The sequence below is a fragment of the Hippopotamus amphibius genome, chromosome 3 (assembly GCF_030028045.1).
Source record: "Hippopotamus amphibius kiboko isolate mHipAmp2 chromosome 3, mHipAmp2.hap2, whole genome shotgun sequence".
NCBI lineage: Eukaryota > Metazoa > Chordata > Mammalia > Artiodactyla > Hippopotamidae > Hippopotamus > Hippopotamus amphibius.
This window is the reverse complement of record NC_080188.1, coordinates 190,201,386-190,228,766: the sequence shown is the minus strand read 5'-3', so window position 1 is coordinate 190,228,766 and position 27,381 is coordinate 190,201,386.

The following is a 27,381-nucleotide window of genomic DNA, read 5'->3' as shown; positions in this document are numbered from 1 at the left end:
TGCTGGAACAATAGGCCCGAAACTAATTAGACCCCAGAGGCTACACTGCCATTTTGTCTCCTTTGGATATAGCACTTGAGGCAGAAAAAAGCTGGAGGGGAACATAGCTGAGTTTACCATCCCTTTACAGGTTAGTCCAAAACAAAGCACATGTCTGCCTATAGTTTTTTGAATTTTAAAATTGTTTCCAGGGAAACATATAATTTAAGCTTTTATATCTTCCGATTTTTTCCTATTATAAATCCCAAGATATACACATTTAGGGTTACTTTTCCAGATCATTATTTTGTCAGCCACATTTCCCTGCTTTACAACTACGCATTCCAAATAATTTGCATGTTATATGAATTTTGAAATCTGAGTTGGTTATTTTGAAAAATTAACCAGACAAATGTATTTATTACCTTACTAAAAGTTACCGCAATGATCATCTTAAAAGTTCTGTTTAGAATATTTTTAACTTACACTTGCTCCTTCAGAGTCTCTTTTATTGATTTTTTATTATTTGAAATTTATAGTTTAAATTATATATTTGTTTCCCTGGAAATTCACTGATAGGAGATTGAAAACATCAGAATGAAAATAAGACGACTTGGTTTTTATTCTCAGTTCTGTCACTAACTAGCTCTTTGACCCTGGGCTCTCATTTTCTTCCCTGAACCTGTGCTTTCTCTCAGGTAAAATGAAAACATGGTGTTAAAAGATCTCTAATTTCCTTTGTTGTTTTAACATCTGAAATTGCTTCATCATTTTTTTCTTGACTTTACTTCTGACTTTCCTAGCACTTATCATAGTGTATGATGCTTTTTTTCTCTCATAACTATGCTTCTGACACTACAATCTTGTGGCAATGCAGATGAACATGAGATCCATTGGCATATAATATACCAAAATGCACATTATTTAAATAGCAGGTAAAGCATGTATCATCACTTGGAACCTGGAAGTCCCAGGTTCAGTGAGAAGCATGACGTTTCCTGCATGCCATTAGAAATGTGTTAGGAATTCAGGGACAAACTGTGTTTTTTCTTACATGCTCATGGCTTTCCTTGAAGTCAGCAGGAACTGAGTACATGCAATGCGGTTAGAACGTGGCCTTTGTAACAGGTGTCATTGCTGTCTGTAGCTCACGTTCTTTTTCTGTATAACTCCCAAAAAGTGTTTGTCAAGTTCAATTTCAAGTCTGAGAAGCCTGTTGTAATGATTTGCTTTCGCATCCTGGCCTGAAGTTAGTAGAAACGGAGCGACTGACGCGCTGAATGAATTTACTGGCCTGGAGCCACTAATTACAGAGGCTGTGTTGGCAGAACCTGAAATGTTTAGATGAAAAACCCGAAGCTCTTAAGAAGATTGGAAGGAAAATTTTCATCTAAAGAAGCAGTGGAATTTTAAATTAAACACAATGGGGAGATGATTGTATACTAGTTTAAAGTCATCCCAGGCATTGTATTATTATAGACTTCGAATCAGTCCTTTTGTGCAAGAAAAATAATTAAACCTGGTTTCATTACTCTTTTCTTCAGAAATCTTGAGATGAGAGAAGGAATCTTCATTATAATAACTGACATAAAACAGGAATTAGACACGAGAATAAAGTTAACACCCTGGAAGAAAGAATAGACCTGTGTCCATGATTACCTGGAATATATCTGTATTTGCTGTATGTAGCAGACAGAGCATCTCTCCAAAATTATTTTTCAAATTGGATTGGTGTGGCCAGTTCATAGAAGTTTTTAAGCCAGTCAACAAAATCAAAACAGACAAAGCAACATATCTGGATGGTATATGTCTGAGAGATATATAGAAATCCAAAGAGAAAACTGGGATTTTACAAGACAACAAGGTATAATTTATATATAAAAAGCTCAATGACTTATTCCAAATTTGATTATCAGTTTAATTCAACATGAAGAAGTATGTTGAATTAGCCTCACCTCCACAATGGATAAACTATTGACATTTATAAACAGGAGAAGAAAAAAAACTCTGAATACTTAAAAAAATGACAAATTAGAAAAAAATAGGTTATGTGATTTTTCACTCTTCCAATGGTAAATCATGCTAATTTAGGTTATATAATTAAAGAAGGAACCACTTTATATAATGTACTTGAATTTCTAAAGAGTACCTTTGGGGTTCCATGTAGAACTAGGGTTTAATATATCAGTGTAACATAAATAGTTATTTTTCAAAGAAAATGGCTTAAAGCTAGAAAATAAAGGGCAAGGGCACAGTTATTTTGTGTAAAGATATGCCAACATTTGCATCAACAAAAGGTTATCAGATTAAGTTCCCTGTTTGGTGAAAGGTAAAACTACAGAGTTTTTTAAGCAGTTAAATATTTAGTAGCGATTGATATTGATAGCAGAAAAGCATCTTAGTTTCAGAGATGGTATCCTAAGGTATTAATTTATAGTAATGCAGCAACCAAAGAGCTAGTGTAATTAATGAAAACAAAAAAAATAATTTACGCAGAAAAAATTCTTTTCAAAATCTAAAGCTATACGATAAATACAGGTAGGTATAAACTTCCAGGCTTAGAAGTCTAGAAAATAAACTAAATATAGCAATCAAATCTAAAATCATGAATAATGTGGATGAGGTAAACAATTTTTTCCTACAAAAATCTTGAAATGCTAGAATAAATGCACACATTTCAAAATCTTAGCAATGAGTAAAAATAGGAAATTTTACTTGATGCAATGAGTAATAGAAATCAGAGAATCTAAAGGTTAACAGTTATAGGAATACAGTTTAATAAAAAGGATTAAAGATGTTTTCTCTTATCAAGGAGCCACATACGACTTATATCAGCGTTCACAATAAGCTAAATAATCCCAATATCAAAATATTGTTGTTAAAAATTGTTCATACTGTTTATTCATTTTAATATTATATATAATAATGAGTAAAATGGTATAATGTTTATTATAGATGCATATAACTGTAGAAATACATGCTTTAGATTTTTTGGAAAATTCATTTTTGCAGGATTTATTCATATATGAACATCTGACTTGATTATTAATCATTCTTAGCTAACATTGAAGTCCTTCTGAGTTTTAATTATGGAATATACATGAAAGAATATTTCTCCTGACTCATTGTTTATACCGCCTCTTTTACAATTAATCATACACCAATTTTGTGGCATCTTTCTTTAAATTATTGTTAGTAGCAAACTTTTCTATCAATTTTTTAAATGATTGTTTAATTTTTCTTGAGTTCAAACAGTAATTTTAATAATCCCTTAAATAGTCTACAACACCTACATAGCAGACAATCTAAAATTATTAAATTTCCTTGTATTTTGAAAACATAATTATTTAATCAAAACTAATTATTAATTTTGTTGTGCTGTGGATTGAATCTGGTTTTAGATGAACCTCAAATTCTACCTGTTTTTTCCTATGTAGACAGAACTTGACTATGGTTGTTGGGCCATTTTTCATAAAACAAACCTAGAAAATACCTTGATCAAAATGTAAACAGAAACTGCATGCTTTTTAATGGCCCATCACTGCTGGGTCATACTTTAAGGGGAGAACTGTTACTTATCAGACCCTGAGATGTCTTTTGTTGCACATATTGAAATATAGAAAACCAGAAGGCAATAATTAAGTGCTTGTCTGAAAAATTAGAATCCATAATCAGCATTAGAAAAACCAGTTATTTTATTTATTTTTAAAAATTTGTTTTACTTATTTGTTTATTTATTGACCATGCCACATGGCATGCCAGATCTTAGGTCCCTGACCAGGGATTGAGCCTGTGCCCCCTGCAGTAGAAGTGTGAAGTCTTAACCACTGGACCGCCAGGGAAGTCTCAGTTACTTTATGTATAACAAATGACTTTAAAATGGTCCTATTGTTGATCTGCTCTGGTGCAGAGTATATACAACAGAAACCGTGATATGCTGGTTGTTGGGTTGGAGAACAACCAGCACACTTGTGGGAAATGGGATCAGTGGGAGGGCTTATGTTTGCCACTGAATTTACTGGTGCTGGGCTCTTCTCAGCCTAACAGACACCATCCTTCCCATTCGATCTGGAGTCCAGTTAGAATTAACAGTCCAGTTAGTCATCATATATTTTCCATTTACAAGTCAAGTAGTTAGGATAGTCTCTTAGGTGTTTTACAAGAAAAGGTAACAAAAAACCCAGTTCTGGTAAGATGCTGTTTATATAGATAAACCATGTATATTTGGTATGTATAGACAAAGCCAGGAATTACTCTAGATCTGTAACATTACAATTAAAAATAATTGTAGGAGAAAAAGATGGCGGCGAAGTGGAGGGACGTGGAATGCATCCCTCTCTACAGATGCATTGGGAATGCACCAAAGGACGCAATAATTCCCACAGAGAACCAGCTGAACACCAGCAGATGACCTCGGACACCAGAAAGGACCACAAGGATCCCGACATAACAAGTAGGGAGGCATCTACGACGGCTCAAAGAGGGTGAAGCGGCAGAGCTGTGGCAGACGGGAGGGAGTGAGAAACACACGGAGGGTCCACACCGCAACTCAGCGTTCCCAGACCAAGACGATGATTCACAGCTGAACAGAGGGCCTGGGAGCGGAAGCATGGGAACCAGAGAGCTGGTTCAGGGTGAGAAAAATCGTTGCCATTAAGGTGACGGACTGAGAGGACGGGAGGGAAGAGGTCCGCGGTGAGGAGTGCCTGCCCCTGAGAGCTGCCCGGCCATGATGGCAGCTGGATGCTGCAGGCTCGCGGGCGGAGGGGAGGAGCTGCAGGCATAGCCTCTCTCTCTCTTTCAGCACCTCTGCAACAGGCAGTGGAGAGACGCCCTGTGGGCCACCTAAGGCGCTCAGGGATAACAAGTACCCTCAGGCATTTGGGCGGGGCTAGATTAAAACCCCTTGGAATGCTGGCAGCAGGGAGGCTGCCGAGAAAAAAAAAAAAAAAAACCCGAGAGAGGCCCAACTCTGAGACTTTCTGTTTACACCTGAGCCACCAGCGTCCCTCTACAAGAGGCACCTCCAAGCCCGACTGAAACAACAGTGCGCCACTGCTCACTCACTCCCAGGGAAAGGAGCCACTATTGTACCGTCTCCCTCCCCACACACCAGTGCTTACAGAAGAACAATAAAGGAAGCTCTGCTGGTCACAGAATAATGCAAAAAAACCCAAGGCAAGTAGAAGGACACTTACAGCTGAGACTCTAAGGAAACAAATATTAGTACCAATCCTATTGAACTGGTCCATTCCGGGATCAGTGCTGGATTATTTTTTTTCCTTTATTAATTACGATCTTAGTCCTAAGGGATCTACAAGTTTTATAACATAATTTTTTTAATGCTATTTTTCATCCTATTTTTTTTTTTTTTTTGCCTTTTTATATACTTCTATTTCTAGCTAAGTGTTTGGTAGTACAGACAATATATCTCTCATACTTTCCTTTCATCCCTATCTTTTATACATTTCTATTCCTTTCTTTTTATTTGCATATTTCCAATCACACTACACTCTTCTGTTCCCCTTTCTTCCAGCCATTTTAAGTTTATTTTATCTTAACATACTTATAAGGAACACTATTGATCTGCTCAGACTCCTTGCTCTATTCTCCAGATGACGCACCACCTTGGTATTTAATATTAGGTTTTTGTCTTTATCTGAGTTCTTAGTACAATTGTCTAATTCATTCTGAGAATCTCCATTCTGTCTGGTGGTACTCTAGCTCTTTTCTATATTTGATCCTAGCTTACAAAATCTCCCTGGATTAGAGTTTGTATGTGTAAGGTGTTATTTGTTTGTTTGTTTGCTTTTGCTTTTGTCTCTGATTTGTTCTGTTTCAATTGTCAATTTCTGTTGGGTTTCTCTTTGAATATCTGATAGCACACTGGGGTTCTGTCAGGTCTTTCCAGAGCCTTATGTCCTAATGGATTCAGTAATTGTGTATCTTATACATGTATGTGTTTCCTAGACTTAGTATTTGTTTAACCCAACACTTGGACATTAGTCTGAGGCTTGGACAGTCTTCTATAAACACCTCTATCACCAGGACAAGCAACCCCAAAAGTTTGGACAACCATGAGGAAACAAAGAAACACCATGCAAGCAAAGGAGCATGAAAAAAACCCACAAGACCAAATAAATGAGGAGGAAATAGGAAAAATGCCTGAAAAAGAATTTAGAGTAATGATAGTAACAATGATACAAAATCTCAATAACAAAATAGAGAAAGTACAAGAAACAGTTCATAAGAACTTAGAAAAACAAACAGCAATGGATAACAAAATAACTGAAATTAAAAATACTCTAGATGCTATAACCAGCAGAATGACTGAGGCAGAAGAACGAATAAGTGAGTTGGAAGATTGAATGGGGGAAATAACAGCCACAGAGCATGAAAAAGAAAAAAGAATAAAAAGAATAGAAGACAGTCTCAGAGACCTCAGTGATAACATTAAGCATACCAACATTCGAATTATAGGCATCCCAGAAGAAGAAGAAAAAAAGAAAGGGTCTGAGAAAATATTTGAAGAGGTTATAGTGGAAAACTTCTCCAACATGGGAAAGGAAATAATTAACCAATTCCAAGAAGCACAGAGAGTCCCATATAGAATAAACCCAAGGAGAAACACACCAAGGCACATATTAATCAAACTAACAACAATTAAACACAAAGAAAAAAAATAAGAGCAGCAAGAGAAAAGCAACAAATAACATATTAGGGAAAACCCATAAGGATAACAGCTGACCTTTCTACAGACACTCTGCAGGCCAGAAGGGAATGGCAGGATATACTGAAAGTCCTGAAAGAGAGAAACTTACAGCCAAGAATACTCTACCCAGCAGGAATCTCATTCAGATTTGAGGGAGAAATCAAAAGCTTTACAGACAGGCAAAAGTTAAGAAAATTCAGCACCACCAAACCAGCCTTACAACAAGTGCTAAAGGAACTTCCCTAAGTAGGAAACACAAGAAAAGGAAAACACCTACAAATACAAACCCAAAACAATTAAGAGAATGGTAATTGGAACACACATGTCAATAATCACCTTAAATGTAAATGGATTAAATGTTCCAATAAAAGACACAGACTGGCTGAATGGATACAAAAACAAGACCCTTCTATATGCTGCCTACAAGAAACCCACTTCAGACCAAGGGATACATATAGACTGAAAGTAAAGGGATGGAAAAAGATATTCCATACAAATGGAAGTCAAAAGAAAGCTGGAGTAGCAATACTCATATCAGACAAATTAGACTTTAAAATAAAGACTATGAAAAGAGACAAGGAAGGACACTACATAATGATCAAGGGATCCATTCAAGAAGAACATATCACAATGGTAAATACCTATGCCCCCAACATAGGAGCACCTCAATACATAAGGCAAAAGCTAACAGCTATAAAAGGGGACATCGACAGTAACACAATAATAGTGGGAGACTTGAACACCCCACTTACATCCATGGACAGATCATCCAAACAGAAACTAAATAAAGACACACAAGCTTTAAATGACACATTAGACCATCTCGACTTCATTGATATTTATAGGACATTCCATCCAAAAACGACAGAATACACTTTCTTCTCAAGTGCACATGGAACATTTTCCAGGACAGATCACATCTTAGGTCACAAATCAAACCTCAGCAAATTCAAGAAAATTGAAATCATATCAAGCACCTTCTCAGACCACAATGCCATGAGACTAGATATCAATTACAGGAAAAAAACTGCAAAAAATACAAACACATGGAGGCTAGACAATTCACTCTTAAACAACCAAGAAATCACTAAAGAAATCAAAGAGGAAATCAAAAAATATCTAGAAACAAACGACAATGAAAACACAACAACCCAAAAGCTATGGGATGCAGCAAAAGCAGCTCTAAGAGGGAAGTTTATAGCAATACAGTCCTACCTTAAGAAACAAGAAAATGATCGAATAAACAACCTAACCTTACTCCTAAAACAACTAGAGAAAGAAGAACAAAGAAACCCCAAAGTGAGCAGAAGGAAAGAAATCATAAAGATCAGAGCAGAAATAAATGAAAAAGAAAGGAAGGAAGCCATAGCAAAAATTAATAAAACTAAAAGCTGGTTCTTTGAGAAGATTAACAAAATTGATAAACCATTAGCCAGACTCATCAAGAAAAAAAGGGAGAAGATGCAAATCAACAGAATTAGAAATTAAAAAGGAGAAGTAACAACAGACACCTCAGAAATACAAAACATCATGAGAGACTACTACAAGCAACTATATGCCAATAAATTGGATAACCTGGAAGAAATGGATAAATTCTTAGAAAAATACAATCTTCCAAGACTGAACCAGGAAGAAATAGCAACTATGAACAGACCAATCACAAGTATGGCAATTGAGGTAGTGATTAAATATCTCCCAACACACAAAAGCCCAGGACCAGATGGCTTCACAGGTGAATTCTATCAAACATTTAGAGAAGAGCTAACACCTACCCTTCTCAAACTCTTCCAAAATATTGTAGAACGTGGAACACTCCCAAACTCATTCTACGAGGCCACCAAAACCAGGCAAAGATCTCACAAAAAAAGAAAATTACAGACCAATATCACTGATGAATATATATGCAAAAATCCTCAACAAAATACTAGCTAACAGAATCCAAAAGCACGTTAAAAAAGTCATACACCATGAGCAAGTGGGGTTTATCCCTGGGATGCAAGGATTCTTCAATATATGCAAATCAATCAACATGATACATCATATAACAAACTGAAGGATAAAAACCATATGATCATCTCAATAGATGCAGAAAAAGCTTTTGACAAAGTTCAACATCCATTTATGATAAAAGCTCTCCAGAAAATGGGCATAGAAGGAAATTACCTCAACATAATCAAAGCCATATATGAGAAACCAAAAGGCAACATCGTTCTAAGTGGGGAAAAACTGAAAGAATTCCCTGTAAGAAAAGGAACAAGACAAGGGTGTCCACTCTCACCATTATTATTCAACATAGTTTTGGAAGTTTTAGCCACAGCAATCAGAGAAGAAAAAGAAATAAAAGGAATCCAAATTGGAAAAGAAGTAAAATTGTAACTCTTTGCAGATGACATGATATTATATATAGAAAACCCTAAAGCTCTACCAGAAAACTGCTAGCACTAATTAATGAGTTTAGTAAAGTAGCAGAATACAAAATTAATGCACAGAAATCTCTTGCATTCCTATACACTAACAACGGAAGAGCACAAAGAGAAATTAAGGAAACTCTCCCATTCACCATTGCAACAAAAAGAATAAAATACCTAGGAATAAATCTGCCTAAGGAGGCAAAAGATCTGTATGCAGAAAACTTGAAGACACTGATGAAAGAAATCAAAGACAACACCAACAGATGGAGGGACATACCATGTTCCTGGATTGGAAGAATCAACATCGTGAAAATGACTGTACTACCCAAAGCAATTTACAGATTCAGTGCAATCCCAATCAAATTACCAATGGCATTTTTCACAGAACTAGAGCAAGAAATCTTACGATTTGTATGGAAACGCAAAAGACCCCGAATAGCCAAAGCAATCTTGAGAAGGAAAAATGGAGTTGGTGGAATCAGGCTTCCTGACTTCAAACTATACTACAAGGCCATAGTGATCAAGGCAGTATGGTACTGGCACAAAAAGAGAAAGGAAGATCAATGGAATAGAATAGAGAACTCAGAAGTAAGCCCAAACACATATGGGCACCTTATCTTTGACAAAGGAGGCACGAATATACAATGGAAAAAAGACAGCCTCTTCAATAAGTGGTGCTGGGAAAATTGGACAGCAACATGGAAAAGAATGAAATTCGAACACTTCCTAACACCATACACAAAAATAAACTCCAAATGGATTAAAGACCTACATGGAAGGCCAGACACTATCAAATTCCTAGAGGAAAACATAGGCAGAACACTCTATGACATACATCAAAGCAACATCCTTTTGGACCCACCTCCTAGAATCATGGAAATCAAATCAAGAATAAACAAATGGGATCTCATGAAACTTAAAAGCTTTTGCACAGTGAAAGAAGCCATAAACAAGACGAGAAGGCAATCCTCAGAATGGGAAAAAATAGTTGCCTACAAAACAATGGACAAAGGATTAACCTCCAAAATATACAAGCAGCTCATGCAGCTTAATACCAAAAAAGCAAATAACCCAATCCACAAATGGGCGGAAGACCTAAAGAGACATTTCTCCAAAGAAGACATACAGATGGCCAACAAACACATGAAAAGATGCTCAACATCACTCATCATCAGAGAAATGCAAGTCAAAGCCACAATGAGGTATCACCTCACACCAATCAGAATGGCCATCATCACAAAATCTGGAAACAACAAATGTTGGAGAGGGTGTGGAGAAAAGGGAACTCTCCTGCACTGTTGGTGGGAATGTAAGTTGGTACAGCCACTATGGAAAACAATTTGGAGGTTCCTTAAAAAACTACAACTAGAACTACCATATGATCCAGTAATCCCACTACTGGGCATATACCCAAAGAAAACCATAATCCCAAAAGAAACATGTACCATAATATTTATTGCAGCACTCTTTACAATAGCCAGGACATGCAAGCAACCGAAATGCCCATCAACAAATGAATGGATACAGAAGATGTGGCATATATATACAATGGAATATTACTCAGCTATAAAAAGGAATGAGATGGAGCTATATGTCATGAGGTGGATAGACCTAGAGTCTGTCATACATAGTGAAGTAAGTCAGAAAGAGAAAGACAAATATTGTATGCTAACTCACATATACGGAATCTAAACATGGTACTGATGAACTCAGTGACAAGAACAAGGACGCAGGTGCAGAGAATGGACTGGAGAACTCGAGGTTTGGGAGGGGGCGGGGGTTGAAGGGGAAGCTGAGATGAAGCGAGAGAGTAGCACAGACATATATATACTACCAACTGTAAAATACATAGCCAGTGGGAAGTTGTTGTGTAACAAATGGAGTTCAACTCGAGTTAGAAAATGCCTTAGAGGACTGGGACGGGGAGGGTGGGGGGGGAGTCGAGGGAGGGAGGGAATACGGGGATATGTGTATAAGAACAGATGATTGAACTTGGTGTACCCCCCAAAAAATAATAAATAAATAAATATAATTGAAAAAAATGTAATTGTAATTAAATAATTCTAAAAATAAATTACAATTATTACATAATTGCATATTTTAGTACAATTTAAGGAAAATTTAAATTAATAAACATTTTTTCGTCTTGGGTGTTGTGGAATGTATATACAAAAAATTAGTTTCTGCCTCAAGAAGTGATAAGCAAAAAGTTAAAAAATAATACAAAATTCCATTAGAAATTTTTAAAAATGCCACAGGGGGTGCATGATTGTTAATTGTGAAATGCATGCTGTTAACTGTGAGACAAAGGAATATTATTTCATAACTAAAACTCACACTATGGTCTTGATATGTTAAGAACAATTATTAATCTCTAGGTCTGGTATTCACGTGTGAATTGGTACTGCTACTAACATAAGGAATGTATTGAATATGAAATGTGAAAAGTTTGTGAAAACAAAAATCCGAACACATCAATTGGCTAAAATTTCACTTATTTAACACTTTATTCAACATTTTTTTTTCTTCCTAGGTGAACAATGAATCTCAGTTCATTCTTTATCTAGGTTACCGTAAATTTTGAGTTAACAGAACCTATTAAAAAAGGTCTTATAAGTCTTTAGGAATCTGAGTAAATATGCACATTCTTTTCTTTCTCCATATATCTATAATTGAAATTTTTATCTTTCTGAGAAACCTGCAGATTTATAAAGAAAGAATAGCCAGGCTAGTAAAATTAAAATTAGTATCTCTCCAAGGAAACTACACACTCATAAAGAATGGCCGGGCTGGTTACCGTGAGGAGTACTTAAGATCCAAGAAGTGATTGTGTCCTGCAGTTGCTCTGTCTTTCCCTCTGGTTTTATGAAATGAATTATTGAGCAACAACTTTGGTTATATCATTAAGATTAAATCTCTGTCAAAATTGTCCTGGAGGAATTCTAAAAGGTCTGGGGAAATGGTTTTGGTATTAACAACAATGCCAGTTTTCACATTAAAAAAAAACTGTTGCTTTTTCTGACATCCTAATTTGTGTGTGTGTGTGTGTGTTTGGAAGGCAGAATGTAAAGTAACTAACTTAATAGTGGTAGGTAGATATTCCATTAGCAGTTTCACGTTTCTTTTTTGTGTACACAAGTATGAAAAGTTTTGGTGTGTCGGAGGGTGAATGGGTATGACTTATTAGAGTTGAGTACATTTATCAATGGCCCATTTTTCTATCATATGTTGCTCAAACTCTGAAATGCTAAGAGATAGTAATATTATAAACTGTTTAAAATACAATAGGTATTAGAATGAGAGATATGATGACTTGGAAGGTTATCATTCTACTTTCATTTCCAAAATTAGTTTTAAATAATTGTTTAATACATGCTGAATGCTGAATGTGATCATGCATGAAAGACAACTACTTTTTTTGGTGTATCTTTTTATTTTATTTTTTTAATTGAATGAAAGATTCTTTAAATTCTATAGTGCTTTACGATTTTCAGAAGTTCACATGATTTCATTTAATCCCATAATAATCCTATCCTCTCCCCTACTCTGGTATTGCCCCTCCTCCCTCCGCTCTCCCCACTGGTAACCACTAGTTTGTTCTCTGTATCTGTGAGTCTGCTTCTTTTTTGTTTTATTCACTAGTTGTTGTTTTTTTTGGATTCCAATTGTAAGTGATATTGCATAGTATTTGTCTTTGTCTGACTTATTTCACTTAGCATAATGCTGTCCAAGTCCATCCGTGTTGCTGCAAATGGGAAATTTTCATTCTTTTTTATGGCTAAGCAGTATTCCATTGTAGATATATGCTACACCTTCTTTATCCATTCATCTGTTGATGGATACTTAGGTTGCTTTCATATCTTGGCGATTGTACATAATGCTGCTATTAACATTGTATCTTTTCAAGTTAGTGTTTTTGGGTCTTTTTTGGATATATACACAGAAGTGGAATTGCTGGTCATGTGGTAGTTCTTATTTTCAGTTTTTTGAAAAATCTCCATACTGTTTTCCACAGTGACTGCACTGATTTACATTTCCGCCAACAGCGTATGAGGGTTCCCTTTCTCCACATCCTTGTCAACATTTGTTATTCATATTCTTTTTGATGATGGCCATTCTGACTGGTGTGAGGTGATAGCTCATTGGGGTTTTGATTTGCTTTTCTCTGAGGATTAGCGACGTTGAGCATCTTTTCCATGTGCCTTTTGGCCATCTGCAAAAGACAAGTACTTTTAATCGTGGATATTTTGTGCCTACACACTGTGATGAAGTCTTGCATTAATAAACTGCTAGTGAAAAATTCATTTTCTTCCAAATCCAGATTTGTTGTTGTTATGATTCTTAACTTAAGGAAAGAGAGAGAGAATTTTAAAAATATTATTCTGAATTTCTCCTTGGGAGATTCTTGGCTTTATAGGAAAAAAATCTCTTGATCTTAATATTCTTACAGTTCATGGCCATACAGTGCAGCAATCTACTTAGTCAACTACCTTAGTAGTAGTACCTAATCTTGTGGCGAACAGCAGTGTCTCAAAATGTTAAATTATTTAACAAGCCTCACAGCTTTATCTAATGGTCTCACTTTATTCTTAGAATGCATTCTAAGGAAATGCAAGGTAAAGGAAATCTGTGGGAATTCAACACACTGAGTGATAACAGGGAGCAGGATCTAGCAAGATTCTAGCAGGATCTTGAAGCCTTATTGGCCTAAACTCCCAATGACTGAGTTTTCTGTACTTTGTTAATTGATTACTATTCTCAGCATTTCATCCTGGTTGGAAAGAGATGGTCACCCAGATGTTAATGTTCTTTTGTGCTAAAACCTTCCTCCTGTGTGTCTCATGTGTAATCATCTTTTTTGCCATTATAATTTAATGTGTATAAGAATTGCTTGAGATAATTACTGAAAATCAAACGGAGACTCTCAGTACAGATGTATCTGTATTGTGCAGGTACTGTGGGAGCTTTCTATTGGAAAGACTCTGTTCAGAGTGGTATTTGAGAGTCTTATGCAAACAAACCAAAGCTCATTTGACGTGTAAATTATTAGAAGATTGATAGAGTTTGTTATAGTATTGGTAGAGGTAGAAGTCAGAGTAATAATTATTAAGATTATATTTATAGTCACAGTTTTACAGAAACATTTACATGCGTCATTTCACAGATATGACTAACTTCATGATAATTCATTCCGTGTTTATTGATGACTCGGGTGCTTAGCTGGAGGTGAAGCCCAAAAGACTACAGAGTTGTACTAAAAACTACCATGAGGTTAATGTCTATTCTTAGCTGTGAAAGTACTTGCCCATTTTAATTTTCTCATTCATATCTTTTATTTCTCCAACATTAAAAGTTTCCCCTAAATTATATAATCTTGTAATAGATTACACACTGTTGAGAATAATATTTATATGAAACAAAGAAAGCAAAAAAATGTAGGCTATTCTTTAAGGCCAAAATAACAGTGGCCTATTAAGGTTTTAACACAATATTCTGATTATTTCTTAGAAAGGCAGAGTAATATTCAATGAAAAAGGCATTGTGAAAAATAAGAGCGTACATCAGGATTTTCAGAGTTAAAAATGTAACAATAAGACAAAGCATCTTAGCAGCTTCACTATGGAGGAGATAATTCCCCAGAATGTCAACGTCCCAATTTAGATTTTAATTGCCTTGTACTTCCAGTTATGAGAACAAGTCTGATAAAGGAGAGAGGGGGATTTCATGTAGTTTTTCCTTGATGTGACTTCATATTTTAAACTAATTGTTTTTAACCATGCTGCTCTTTTCTTGTTTGGACAAAAAAATAAATAAAGTGAATGGAGTTTGAAGTGGTATAGGAGCCTATTATCTTTGTTCAAATAAGAAATTCTGAGCTCATAATCTGAAATTTTTTCATACTTTCAGGTGACACAGGAAAACTGAAGTCCAAAAGCTTGCTCCATCTCTAGGTTCTTTAAGACTATTTTGGAATTGATATAATTGGTGAGGAGGGGTTAGTTTTTGCTCATGAATATGGGAGAAAAAGCAAATAAATTCACCCTTATCTTGTGAAGCCAAGCGGGAGAACATGGTTTTTATACTGAATTCCTATTTTTGCAATTATTGGACATTAAAGTAATTATGGTTTGGGACATAATTCTTTTCAATATTCAAATCTCTTTAGTACACTGTAATGATTGGAGTTCGTTTTGAAGTTAAGAAAACTCTGGATATGGGTAAGATGCCTGAAAAAAACCTGAAAGTGTTAAATCGGAATACAACTGGCAGAAAAGGTGAAGTAATAATAGAGAATATTCATTTTGTTTTGAAAGGTGCCAAGACGGTCGTGTCAGGACAGCCAATATGCAGTTGGGTTTGTATTCAGGCTGTTCAATTACATGAGGGGTCAGGAGAAACTCCCAGTGGCTCTGCCACAATCCTCTCCTATTATTTTTCTTATTTTAGAACTTTGATTTTGCTTTAACAAAATGCATGAAATGCTTACCTCAGGGCAAACTGTCTCTCCCCATGTGTCTTCTCTTGAAATAGCTGCAATTTGCAGCTTCTATAGATAAAGAGGTCAATTTGTTTTATATAATGTGATATTATTCAAGAAATACCCTTGATTTTTAAACTCGGGACCTGAGGTTTCAAATATTTGCTCTCTCCCTGAGAATGCCCCATGGATTTAACTGCCACCTATTCCTGGAGCCACGACAGCTCCTGGGGAACATCTTCTTCCCGAAACATTGGTCCCGCTGCTCCTGCACACCACTCTGGACCTGAAATTCAACGGGCAGCGAGCCTTCTCGGTAACATGGAGACACGCACTTCATAGAGCAAAGCTAAAGGTAGATGAGCACCTAGATTAGGGGAAAAAGAAAAAAAGAAGAACAGGACCAGTGGACACTTGCCTGAAATGTTTTGCATCTGAAATAAATGTTTATAATTTTGCTTTCTCTTCTCAGGCATCTCCTGTCACTGGAGTAAGTATTCATATAAATGTTTTGTTTGAATAAGCTGCCTACACTTATTTATTTACTTAATCTCATTTTATGAACACTTGAACAGGCTTGCAAGAAATTACTATGACAAATGTGAAGACATGTACGTAGAGTTTATGACACATGATCTAGTCTCAGTTGAGATTCTAGAGCTTTCTGTCTGTCTTTCTTGCTTGATGGTAATATTTTGGTAACTACTAAAAAAGCTCACCAGTAACTACTAAGCAATAATGACTAGATCATTTCATGTACAGTGATCAAATCCTTTCTCTAAAGGTTATAAATTCTTAGAGCCCATTGGAAACTCTAAGTCACTGTTGTATTGTTGCCCCATGGGGGGTGGGATCCACTTCCCCACCTAAAATCGGGTCTGCATGTCAAGACTGATGACACCACACATACAGTATGAGGGTGTGAAGAGCTGTATTACTCACATAAAGAGGACCTCTGGGGAATGCACGGCAGGCTGTCAAGTGATCTGAACGTGGCTTGGGCGATGGGAGAGGTAGATGGCTTTGGTTTTTCTTGTGGTTAGAGGGTAGGGGAGGTGAGGGTTCCCAGGCAGGGTGGGGACTTTCATGCTTGGAACTTTGCACTGGTGCTAAGAGAAAGAGAGCACAGGCTTTCTGATCGGTTGCCCAGATGTGGGGCAAGAGGAAGAGTGGGAGACATGGGGCCTAAAAGCTGTCAGTGGTCAATCATCAAACGTGGCAACAAACTCTGTGTTACAATGGCAGTGAGCATTTCCTTTGTAAACCAGTCCCTGGATAACGTCCCTCTTCTTCACCCACTCAGTCACGTGTCTATCGCTATCACCTAACGCTGCTTCCTTCCTCCTTTATTTTCATGAAACTGGTCACAGTCGGACAGATGAGTCTTTGCTGTTTGCCTCTTCCAGCTGCAGTTGTGATCTCCTGAGAGCTACAATTACATCTGTCTATTTACTGCTGTACCCTCAGCACCCAGACAGTGCAGGAAACATAACAGGCACACAGGAATTTTTAAATAAATAAATGTCCATCAGCTTTACTAGACTATATGCTCCATGAAGGCAAGACCGTGCCTGTTTCTATCACGGTTGATTTCAGTGATTCAGAGGGATGCTTTGCGCTTCAGTAAACATTGGTGGAAAGAATTTATTCTTTCTAGTCACTTTAATATAGCACTTTTGTTTTTATTTTTGAGTTTTGGGGTTCTTTTGTTCTTATCTATAATTTTATTGAAGTATTGTTGACTTACAATGTTGTATTGATTTCAGGTATACAGCAAAGTAATTCAGTTATATATACATATATTCTTTGTCAGATTCTTTCCATTATAGGTTATTACAAGATACTGAATATAGTTAGCACTCTGTGCTATACAGTAGGTCCTTGTTCTTTATCTATTTTATACGTAGTAGTGTGTGTCTATTAATCCCAGACTCCTAATTTATCCCACCCCGCCCCCTTTCCCTTTGGCAACCATGGTTTGTTTTCTATCCATGAGTCTGTTTCTGTTTCGTAAATGTCATTTGTATCATTTTTCTATATTCCACATATAAGTGATATATATTTATTGTTCTTTGATTTACTTCACTTAGTATGATAATCTCTAGGTCCGTCCATGTTGCTGCAAAGGACATTATTTCATTCTTTTTTATGACTGAGTAGTATTCCATTGTATGTATGTATATGGGCAAATGGGAAAAAATGTACAGCACTTTTGCAAGGTTTTCACAGCTTTTTAAAAAATTTATGTTATTGAAGTATGGCTGTTTAAGTTTCTGCTCATAGCCTTTACTTTCAACAAAGAGGCTAAATGTATCTTTCATGAAATCTTGGCTCATTTTAGTCCTGAAATAGAGCAAAAACAAGTTTATTGAGTTTTGTTGATTTGTTTAAAAGTTTGGGCAGAGCAGGAGACTTACTGAAAAAGTAAGAGTTGAGAACTCACTTCTGATGACAAAAAGATGCTGAAATTTTAAACAACTTAGAAGTTATGTGGACATGGTCACTCTTTTCTTCACAGAAAGCAACAAGAAATATCAATTTCTGGAACACTAAGTGAGTTTTCCATTTAAAATCAATTATATAAATTGCAGGACAGCACAGTTGAAGTCAGGGAAAATCTAATGAATAGCCTTTAGATGAAATTTGTTACGTGTGTTTATTAATAAATCAAAATATCCCCTCCAACATAAATGAATAAATAAACAGACACACAGATTAAGTAAATAAATAAAATGTAAAAATAAGGTGTCACTCTGCTTTCTAGTCCAACCCACGTGAGAACACGAACATCACTGTCTTGAGACTAAACAGTACTGTTTGATTTATTATATGTCCTGAGACTTAGGCTGCTTATTTTTATTAATTGTTAAACATTTAGTTCACTCTAATTTAGTAACTGTTATTACAAAGGCATTTGCTACTTCACAGCTGTGCAGTTATATGGCGGCCAGACTCCACGACTGACTGCAGTGCTGCCGTGGCTGGGGAAAGGTGGCCCAGCCCAAATCCCTTCCTGGTGCCCAAGCCTCGTTTGGCTAGCTTTCAGCTGCCTGCCTTTTACTAAGTAAAGCAGGTGGAGTGCTGTGTGCTCTTCAGAGGAGTCTGTTGCTCAGCAACCAGGCCTTCCCTCTTAGGAAACAGGTCAGGAAAAAGGAACAGAGATGAGGGGGTGATTAAATGTTTGTCTGCCATCTCTGATAAAGCAGAAATCCTCTGAAAAGAAATCGTTCTGGATAGATATCTCCAACCTACAGGGAAACAAATTAATCTCATTAGGGAAGGGGTTAATACCTGTTTGCTAGAAATGCTGTTTCCCCTATCACCTGGAGGAAAGTTTGAGTGGTTTTAAATAGCATCTAAGACCAATAGCATTTTAGTTGATAAAGTTAGAAAATTTAATATGGTATGACCATCACCTCAAGGTCAAAGAAAAAACCTTGATTCTTGAAAGACAAGAACAGATGTTTTATTTCATATAGGTCACATTATTTAGTTATTCAGAGGCACTTAAATGTCATAACAAACTCTAGCTTATTTTCATGACTTAAAATTCCGTGAAACATCTCTTTTCTTCTGTTACTTAGGAATTCAGATTGATAGTGTTTGTGAAGAAAAATTCCCAGTGAAAAACTGTGTTGTAGAATCTTGTCTATCTCTAATTGGAAAATTCAAAACAGAAAATACTCTTTTTAAATGAAAATTTTCTTTCATGTATTAAAGATGTGAACTTGTGATAACTGTATACCATTTGGTGAATTTACAGTCTAAAAATATTAAAAATAAGATCTGCAAACATATGGTAAAACAGAGACATTTTGGCTAGGAATAGTAGTCAGAAAAAAGGAATCCATGATTCTTTAAAAGTCCTCTCTTACCACCCATCTTAAATCAAATTTTCTTTTTTAAAAATATTATGTCTCAGCTGGTAAAATTATACATGCTAAACTATCACACATTTTTTTTCCCTGTACTGCATGACATATGCTATTTAAAAGGGATGCGGGGCATTTCAGTTACTTTTCAGTTAAGATCCTTTTAATGTTCTCAGAAGTAGAGTTTCTCAGTTTTAAGGTGGGAGTCACGTCAGAGAAGGTGGTGTCACCCCAGCCCCCCAGGGAGTAGCCAAGTGTTGACCCAAGACACCACTCGTGCTTCTGTGTATGTCTTGACTCTGCCAGAATCTCACGCTGGAACGATGTAATAACTTATGCATCTGTTTGTTTACAGTTCATTCATTCATCAGTGATTCAGGTTTTACAAGGCCAAGGAGAAATACAAATAAATGAATTTGGCAATAATTTACTGCTTCTCAGCTCGTTTTCTCAGGAGAGAATATATTTGCTGTGAGAACTGAAGACAACTGAACATATTTAAAACCCATAGAAAAATATGGGGCAAGAGTCAGTCATTTTTTAATTCATGATTAGCTCACTAAATTACAAATTCAAAATTCTACCTGTACTTTGTCTTCTGTTAGATGCTGTTTAAACTTCCTCTTATATCTTTGAAGAAGTATCACTTTGGAGATCTTATTTTCAAATGAATTTTAGATCTTAGTTATAGTTAATTATGTTATAATTAAGAAAAATGTTGCTACATAACCAATAATAATTTCTATCTATATGAAATACACATATATTTATATTCATGTTTATGTATATTTTTGAGTTTAGCTCGTGTAAATTATAATTTTCAACAAGTTGTCATTATTATGATTTAATATCTCCACATGATGAATAAAGGAAGATTCTTTATCCCATGCACACATATTTATATTTTACAGGTGACCCTGGAGACTTAGTTCAGCAGATCGTAATTGTGATTTCGATTTAGTTATCTCTGTCTTTTTAGCTGTGCTTAGAACTGGGACATTTCTGTCTATTCCTTTCTCACTGCCGGTTTTCAGTTCTCGTGCTGGCAGTTAAACCTCAGAAGTATCCAGCCACTTCCAGAATCGTGTTCTGACCCCTGTGTTATGATTCAACTCTCTTCACTCAGACATAAAGAGGTCACATTCTGTGCGACGGATAGCCTTCCTCAAAACCCATAAGATGTAAGACGAATTCCCATGGGATATTTATATTTTAACGCAGCTTGGTTGGGTTTTGCTGGGGTAAAAAGTGGCCAAAATATACGTCCATTATTTCAGCACAATGTACTTTTTTTTTTCATAAGAAAATAACACAACCTCATATAACTTTTTGCAGCTATACCTAACCTATGGACTCTCTTGCTTTAGAAGATTTCTTCACAACTGTGCAGACTAGCAGTGTATCAAACAATTTGCATTTAAACGTGATAATCAGGAAAAAGAGCTTCTTTCAAATATAAAGCTCACATTAAGAATACATTGTACATGCAAATATGCTGATTTAGATGCAGAAGATGAACTCTAACAGTGGGCAACTCTAGAAATTAAGGCTAACACTTTTCCTGAGTGCCCAGTAAAGTCAAACTACAATTGAACACCTATAGAAGTAAATGTGACATCCAAATGGGTACCAAATGAATATATTATGCTCTGTGATGTTTCACTGAATTCTAAATGAGTTCAGAATGATGACATACCAAGAGGTGCTGAAGTACTTCAGACACACTCAGTCAAATGCGTGTGGTTAAATAAAAATCTGTGGAATGTTCCTTATATAAAATGAGTTTTTCCTATTCAGAAGGAAAGTAGAGCAATTTATTTTTTTCTGTTACAGACTCATCACAAGTAAGAGTTTACTTTAATAAACTTGCTTTGGTTTTTAAAGAAACTCTTGCAATTTGAAAGTTACTTTGCGATGTTTTCAAACTCTAATGTGCTAAGTTACACTCTGCCTTTTACTGTGTCCTGTGGCATTTGTGAAGCTACATTTTCTACATTTAATTGGAAAAGCAGTCATGAGCTGGATAAGTGGACTAATGGGCAGAATAAATTTATGCTCCTGAAAGGCCTTCCAGTAAACTAGGGAGCTGGGATGTTCTAGTTAGTTAAATATCCTAGTTAATATTTTTTTATTGATTCTTTTTTTTATTGCTTTTTCAAAAAAAAAATTATTTATTTTGGCTGCTCCAGGTCTTAGTTGCAGCTCCTGGGATCTTCATTGCAGCATGTTTAGTTGTGGCATGCTGGCTTCTTAGCTGCGGTGGGCATATGAGATCTAGTTCCCCGACCAGGGATCGAACCGGGGCCCCTTGCATTGGGAGCTTGGAGTCTTACCCACTGGACCACCAGGAAAGTCCCCTGCTTAATATTTTTAATATATCTATATAAGAAATCTTAAATGCTCTACATTAAGATTACACTAAAAATGCAATTATATTCCAAGTTCCCAGTCCTTTTTATAGGTGTGAGTTAATGATTTGGGAACGAGTGGCCCCTCTGAGGATGGCTTTCCTGGGGTGGGATCTGCTCCAACAGTTGTTTAGAGGAGAAGACGCCATCAGTGAGTTTCAGGTCCACCTGTGTGGTGAGGAAAGCCTGAGACAGAGCTGCGTCAGGGAGGAGAGCAGAGGGGAACTGGAACGGGAGCTCCTTCCTGAGCCAGTGGAGAGAAGGAGCAGAAAGAACTAAAGAAGTGGGAAATGGCCCCTCAGCCCTGCTCGTGTCTCCTAATCCTTTCACCAAGGAATCAAACCCAGGAAATTCATAAAATATTGCAAATTCTGAGTCTGCCAAGGACTTGCTATGAAGTCTTGATGAGGTTATGTACCTAAGTTTCTGTTTTCAAGCTGTAGAATGGGAGTAGGTGTAGATTGCTGGGTAATTGCAGGTTTGGTGAAACATCTGTCTTATACGGCACAAAAATCACTTGATGAATTCATGGCTATGGTTACCATTATTTCGCGGGGTCTCCCAAGGACCCAACACCCCAGGAGCTGGCCATCCAGACCTCCTCCACAGCATAGACCCCTTGAGTCATGGCTCCTCCCATCCTTGAAACCCACCCTCCCCGCCACATGCACGCCATCACCCCACCTTGTTCCATTCTCTACTTCATCCCTAGTACGTTAGCCCATGGATGTGTTCATTCCTCCTACGGTCAAGTCCTTTGCCTCAGGGTTTTTTCCCTAGCTGCTCTCTCGATCTGCAAATGGGTGACCCCTTTTTGTGTTCTTAGCTTAAATATCTCCAACTCTGTTAGGCCTTCTCTGAGCATCAAATCTGATAATATAATTATGAAAATAATTTTATCAGGTCATCCTGTTTTAATTTTTCCCTAGCCAGTATTACTGTCTCATATTTTCTCATTTGTTGTATTGATTGATGGAATGTTTTTTCTCCACTAGAATACAAGCTGCATGAGAGCAGAGTTTGGTTAATCTTCTCTTCTGTATCTCCTCTACCTACTCTGGTGCTTAGACATACTAGGTGCTCGGTAAATATTTGTTGGATGAACAAATTTTTAGTGTAAACTGGCTCTGGGGTTACATTTGCATTGTCTAAGTGTCAGGAAGTCCCTCCTCTGTGCAGGCCTTAATCTCTCACCGTTTAGTTTGGGGGGTGGGGTTCTGATTTCTTCAGGATATTCTGAGCACTTTTTTTCTCTCAACCGAGGGTTGAGTACTTACTACTACTACTTCTCCTTTTCTTCCTTCTCCTCCTTCTCCTCCTCTTCGTCTTCCTCTTTCTCTTGTTCCTCCTCGGCCTCGTCCTCCTTCTTCTGGCCCAATTTACCTTAGTTTGTCCAGAGAACCAATTTAAGTTTTCTTCACTCAGAAGTAGTCAGTGTAGAATGCAGGCAGCTATTCTAGTCAACAAAGAATAAATTAAAAATATGATGCTGTGAATTCAGGTTTCTGTACAGAGCTCTTAACAGAAGTGTGGAGCTATAAATTACCTCCTATCCACTGAGAAGATAGCACCATTGAATAAAAAGAGAAAAATAATCCGCTGACCTCTTTCTAAAGACACTTGGAAGCTGTGCAGAGAAGCTCTAGGCCTCTCACCAGGCCCCAGACATGCTGGCTGATGGTCCCTGAAAGTCCAGTGGAAATCAGCTGAGATCCTAAAACTGAACAGGGCTTGAGGAGAGCTGTTTACCTCGGGTGAGTGTCTTATTTGATTCTCTATAATTTCAACCCTTTGACTTCCAAGAACATCTGATTCAGATAATCATATCTCATTAATTCCTTATATAGAACATAAATTAAGAAGCATCCAATATTTACTAATGGGAGAAAGCAATTTATTCCCCACTCTTTCCCTCTTAATAAAACTGAAGAGGTGCCCGTATTAGTGGTCTGCCCTGAAGCCCATCTCACTCCCTCCATCCTGCATCAAGCCTTAAAGCCTCTGCTTTCCCGATGAATGAGACTCTGTTCTTCTTCCCTCCAGGGCCCTTTCTCCTCTTTCAGTATTTAAATCCTATTAGCTTTGAACATGCTTCTTCCACTGTGGAGTGTGGAGACAGGACAGCTTCCAGAATTGTGGAATTAGAATATTTCAGCCACAATCTTCTCTCAGCGCCTCCCCCTGCTTTTTCTGTTGTGGTGCTGACAGGTTAAACCCTTGAGAATCAGAGACATTCTACTATGTTCCAGAACCATTTTCTATCTCCCTGTATTATCTACTCAGCTTCAGTTTCCCACCACTACAGGATGCAGAGGCCATGGTCTGTGGCAGGCACGATATTCTTCAAAACTCACCTGTTAAAGAAGAAAGTGCACCAGTCGAGACGATAAGCAGAGAGAGTTGACTTTTCTTCTGGTGCTACTTCCAGCCGTAGGGGCTCGAGCACAAGCCGCACTGTGGTATCCAAGTGTGGGTACCAGCTCCACTGAGATGAAGGGCAGGTGTTTCTAAGAGCTGGTGTGGAGGCACACAGACTCTCTGCATTTGCTGATGGACCTTCGCCAAAGGAAAAGTAAACTTTCTCCTATCATCACGACAGGAGGAAGGAGTTTCACAGCTTGGAGCAAGGTGTCCAGGAAGTTAGACTTCTTCCTTCCCACTGAGTCTGGGAGAGAAGGGTGTTGTCTTCCATGACGTTTACCTTTCAAAGGAAGGGTTCTTAGGTCCTTGAGAAAGACATTCTGGTTGTAAAACTGACAAGAGGCTTAAAAAAAAAACATGTTCTTAAGTCAGAGGAAGACAAATATCATGTGATATTGCTTATATGCGGTATCTAAAATATGATACAAATGAACTTATTTACAAAACAGAAATACAGACAGAGAACGAGCTTATGGTTACGGGGTAGGGTGGGAGGGATAGACTGGGAGTTTGGGATTGACATGTACACACAGCTATATTTAAAATAGATAACCAACAAGGACCTACTGTATAGCACCGGGAGCTCGACTCAATATTCAGTAATAACCTAAATGAGAAAAGAATTTGAAAAAGAAAGGATACTTCTATGGGTATAACTGAATCGCTTTGCTATATACCTGTAACTAACACATCATTGTTAATCAACTATACTCCAATAGAAAATAAAAATTAAAAAAAAATATTTCTCATAGAGGCAGAGAGTGGATTTACCATCATAAATTTTCTCAAGTAAGTGCTCTAAGAAAAAGGAGGTCAGGGGCCTGGAGTCTAAACTTAAGTCATGCTGAGGGGAATGTGGAGGCCAGCTGGGGCACCAGGCAGGTTTGAATTTCCCTGAGGACTAAACTCAGGGGCACTTTACAAGGAGAGGTTCATCTTGCAACCACGTGCCAACAACTTGCTTGCATTTTCTCTGTTTTTCTTGCCTGGGATGTTGTGATTTTGGCAAGCTAAAAGGTGTGCCTGACTTACTGGCTTATTTTTCTCAGGAAATATGATGGTATAGTTCTTTACCTCTAACATGTCACAGAGCCATTGAAGGAAGCCATCCAAAAGACATGACCTCCTTCTGACCTGCAAGCTGGCTCCTGGTAGTGGGAGGCTCCCGACGCCCTCTCTTGTCCTTGGAAGTTGCACTCTACTGGCTTCCCTGCCCCTAGAAGCTGCTCCAAGCATATAGCCTTGAAATAGAAATGTGCTGTTGAAGCCCTCTAGAGTAAATACCCAGCTGAACCCTGTGACGGTCTATATAAACCTTTAAGATTCTGGCAGGTGTGTGGAGAGCTACTCGGCTTGCAGCTGCTCAAGACAAGCCTCACATGCAAGTCTCTTTGTTTATTAAACCTGCCACCTCCCAATCTGGGGTGATCTGCATCTTTATTTGGTCTCTCCGTGCCCTCTGTGACCGGTGAAGTGGGGGGTGATTTCAGATCATACCCAGGCAGCTCGGAGAAGGTTCTAAAGCAACAAGAATGCATTTCCTCAAATTAACAGCACAGTGAATCGTGCTGGTTCTCTATCTTCATAGTGGGTTTTTTCAATATTAAAAAAATTTGATTCCAAAGTTATTGATCTTAAGCACTATCGTTGCTTCTTGATGAGTGCTTCCATACTGTTAGTACAATTTTTTAAAAGATTTATGTTATTTTATGTTAAAATAATAGCAAAGTGGTAACCATAATCATCTGTAGAAGTTCCTGTGTGTATAAACAACAGCTTGATACCAAGATACTGTAAAAGTTTAGAAGAGAGTGTTTCTGTTTATCTGCAAAACTACTGTCTGTGGGGGGGGCCTGGGCTTCAGCAGACTATATGTACGGTAGTCCCTCAGTTGTCCCTCAGTCTTGCAGGGGGTTGGTTCCAGGACCTCCCATGTATACCAAGATTCGTGGATGTTCAGATCTCATAGTTGACCCGTCATATCCATGGGTTTCACATCCGCGGATTCAACCAACCTTGCATGGAAATTTCAATCTGTGGTTGGTTGAATCCACGGATGCCAAACTCAGGAATACAGTGGGCTGACTGCGTATTTATTTTAAAAATCCACATCTAAGTGAACTAGTGCAGTTCAAACCAATGTTGTTCAAGGGTCCATTGTAATTTTGCCAACTTTGCAATTTTGCCATTATTAACTGAACTTTAAAATTATTTGAGGTTTCCATTATTTTCAACTTGCTCGTGAAATGGGTTAACAATATTAATCTATAGCAATGCATGGACCCGTATTTTAATTTTCAAATAGCACACTTGTACTTTAGTTACCAATGGCCACAATCCTAGCCATTTACATTTTCAAAGAGCAGAATGTGTTTCTAAATGCTCAGGGTCAGGTAGATGAATGCTTGACAATATGTACTTTCAATGCTTTATGGCAATTTTCTGAGCCATCTTTGCAAATATCAAAGTGCGAATAATGCTCATATCTGAGCATTAGCTGGGGATGTTATTGTCTTCACTTACCTGCCAAATGTGCAGTAAAGAAGCTCATCCTTTAGATGGCTCTTAAATTTTTTCCTTAATGTTCAATTATTTCCAAGTCTGTGACCACTATTTTATTTCATATGGTTATTTTAATTAAATTATTGAATTACAGTTGTAAGGTATCTTGTTGCATGGCTAATATTTAATGAAGGTCTGACATGACTTGAATGATTCCTGTGTTGTTAGATTGATCAATCGGGTCTCCTCGCACAAGTATAATATTTGATGTTGTACTCTTCTATACTAGCACCTGCAGTAAAGAATAGAGCCATGGATTTGATAAGATATATATAAAGGAAATAAACAATGTCTGCTCTGCATGGTTCGGTGGAGAAATGGAAGTGCTCTGAACGTATGACAATTGTATGGGACTGAGATTCTTTTCCCCCAATAAAAAGCAGATTGCTTCACACTTTTAATTTAAATTAAAATGAAATTTTAGAATATAAAATTCCATAATTATGGAAATTATGAAGCAAGTGTATTGACATTATTATAGTTCAAAATAATGAGTGGCAACCAAAGAAAGTGAAACGGAGAGCTACCAGATTGCTTA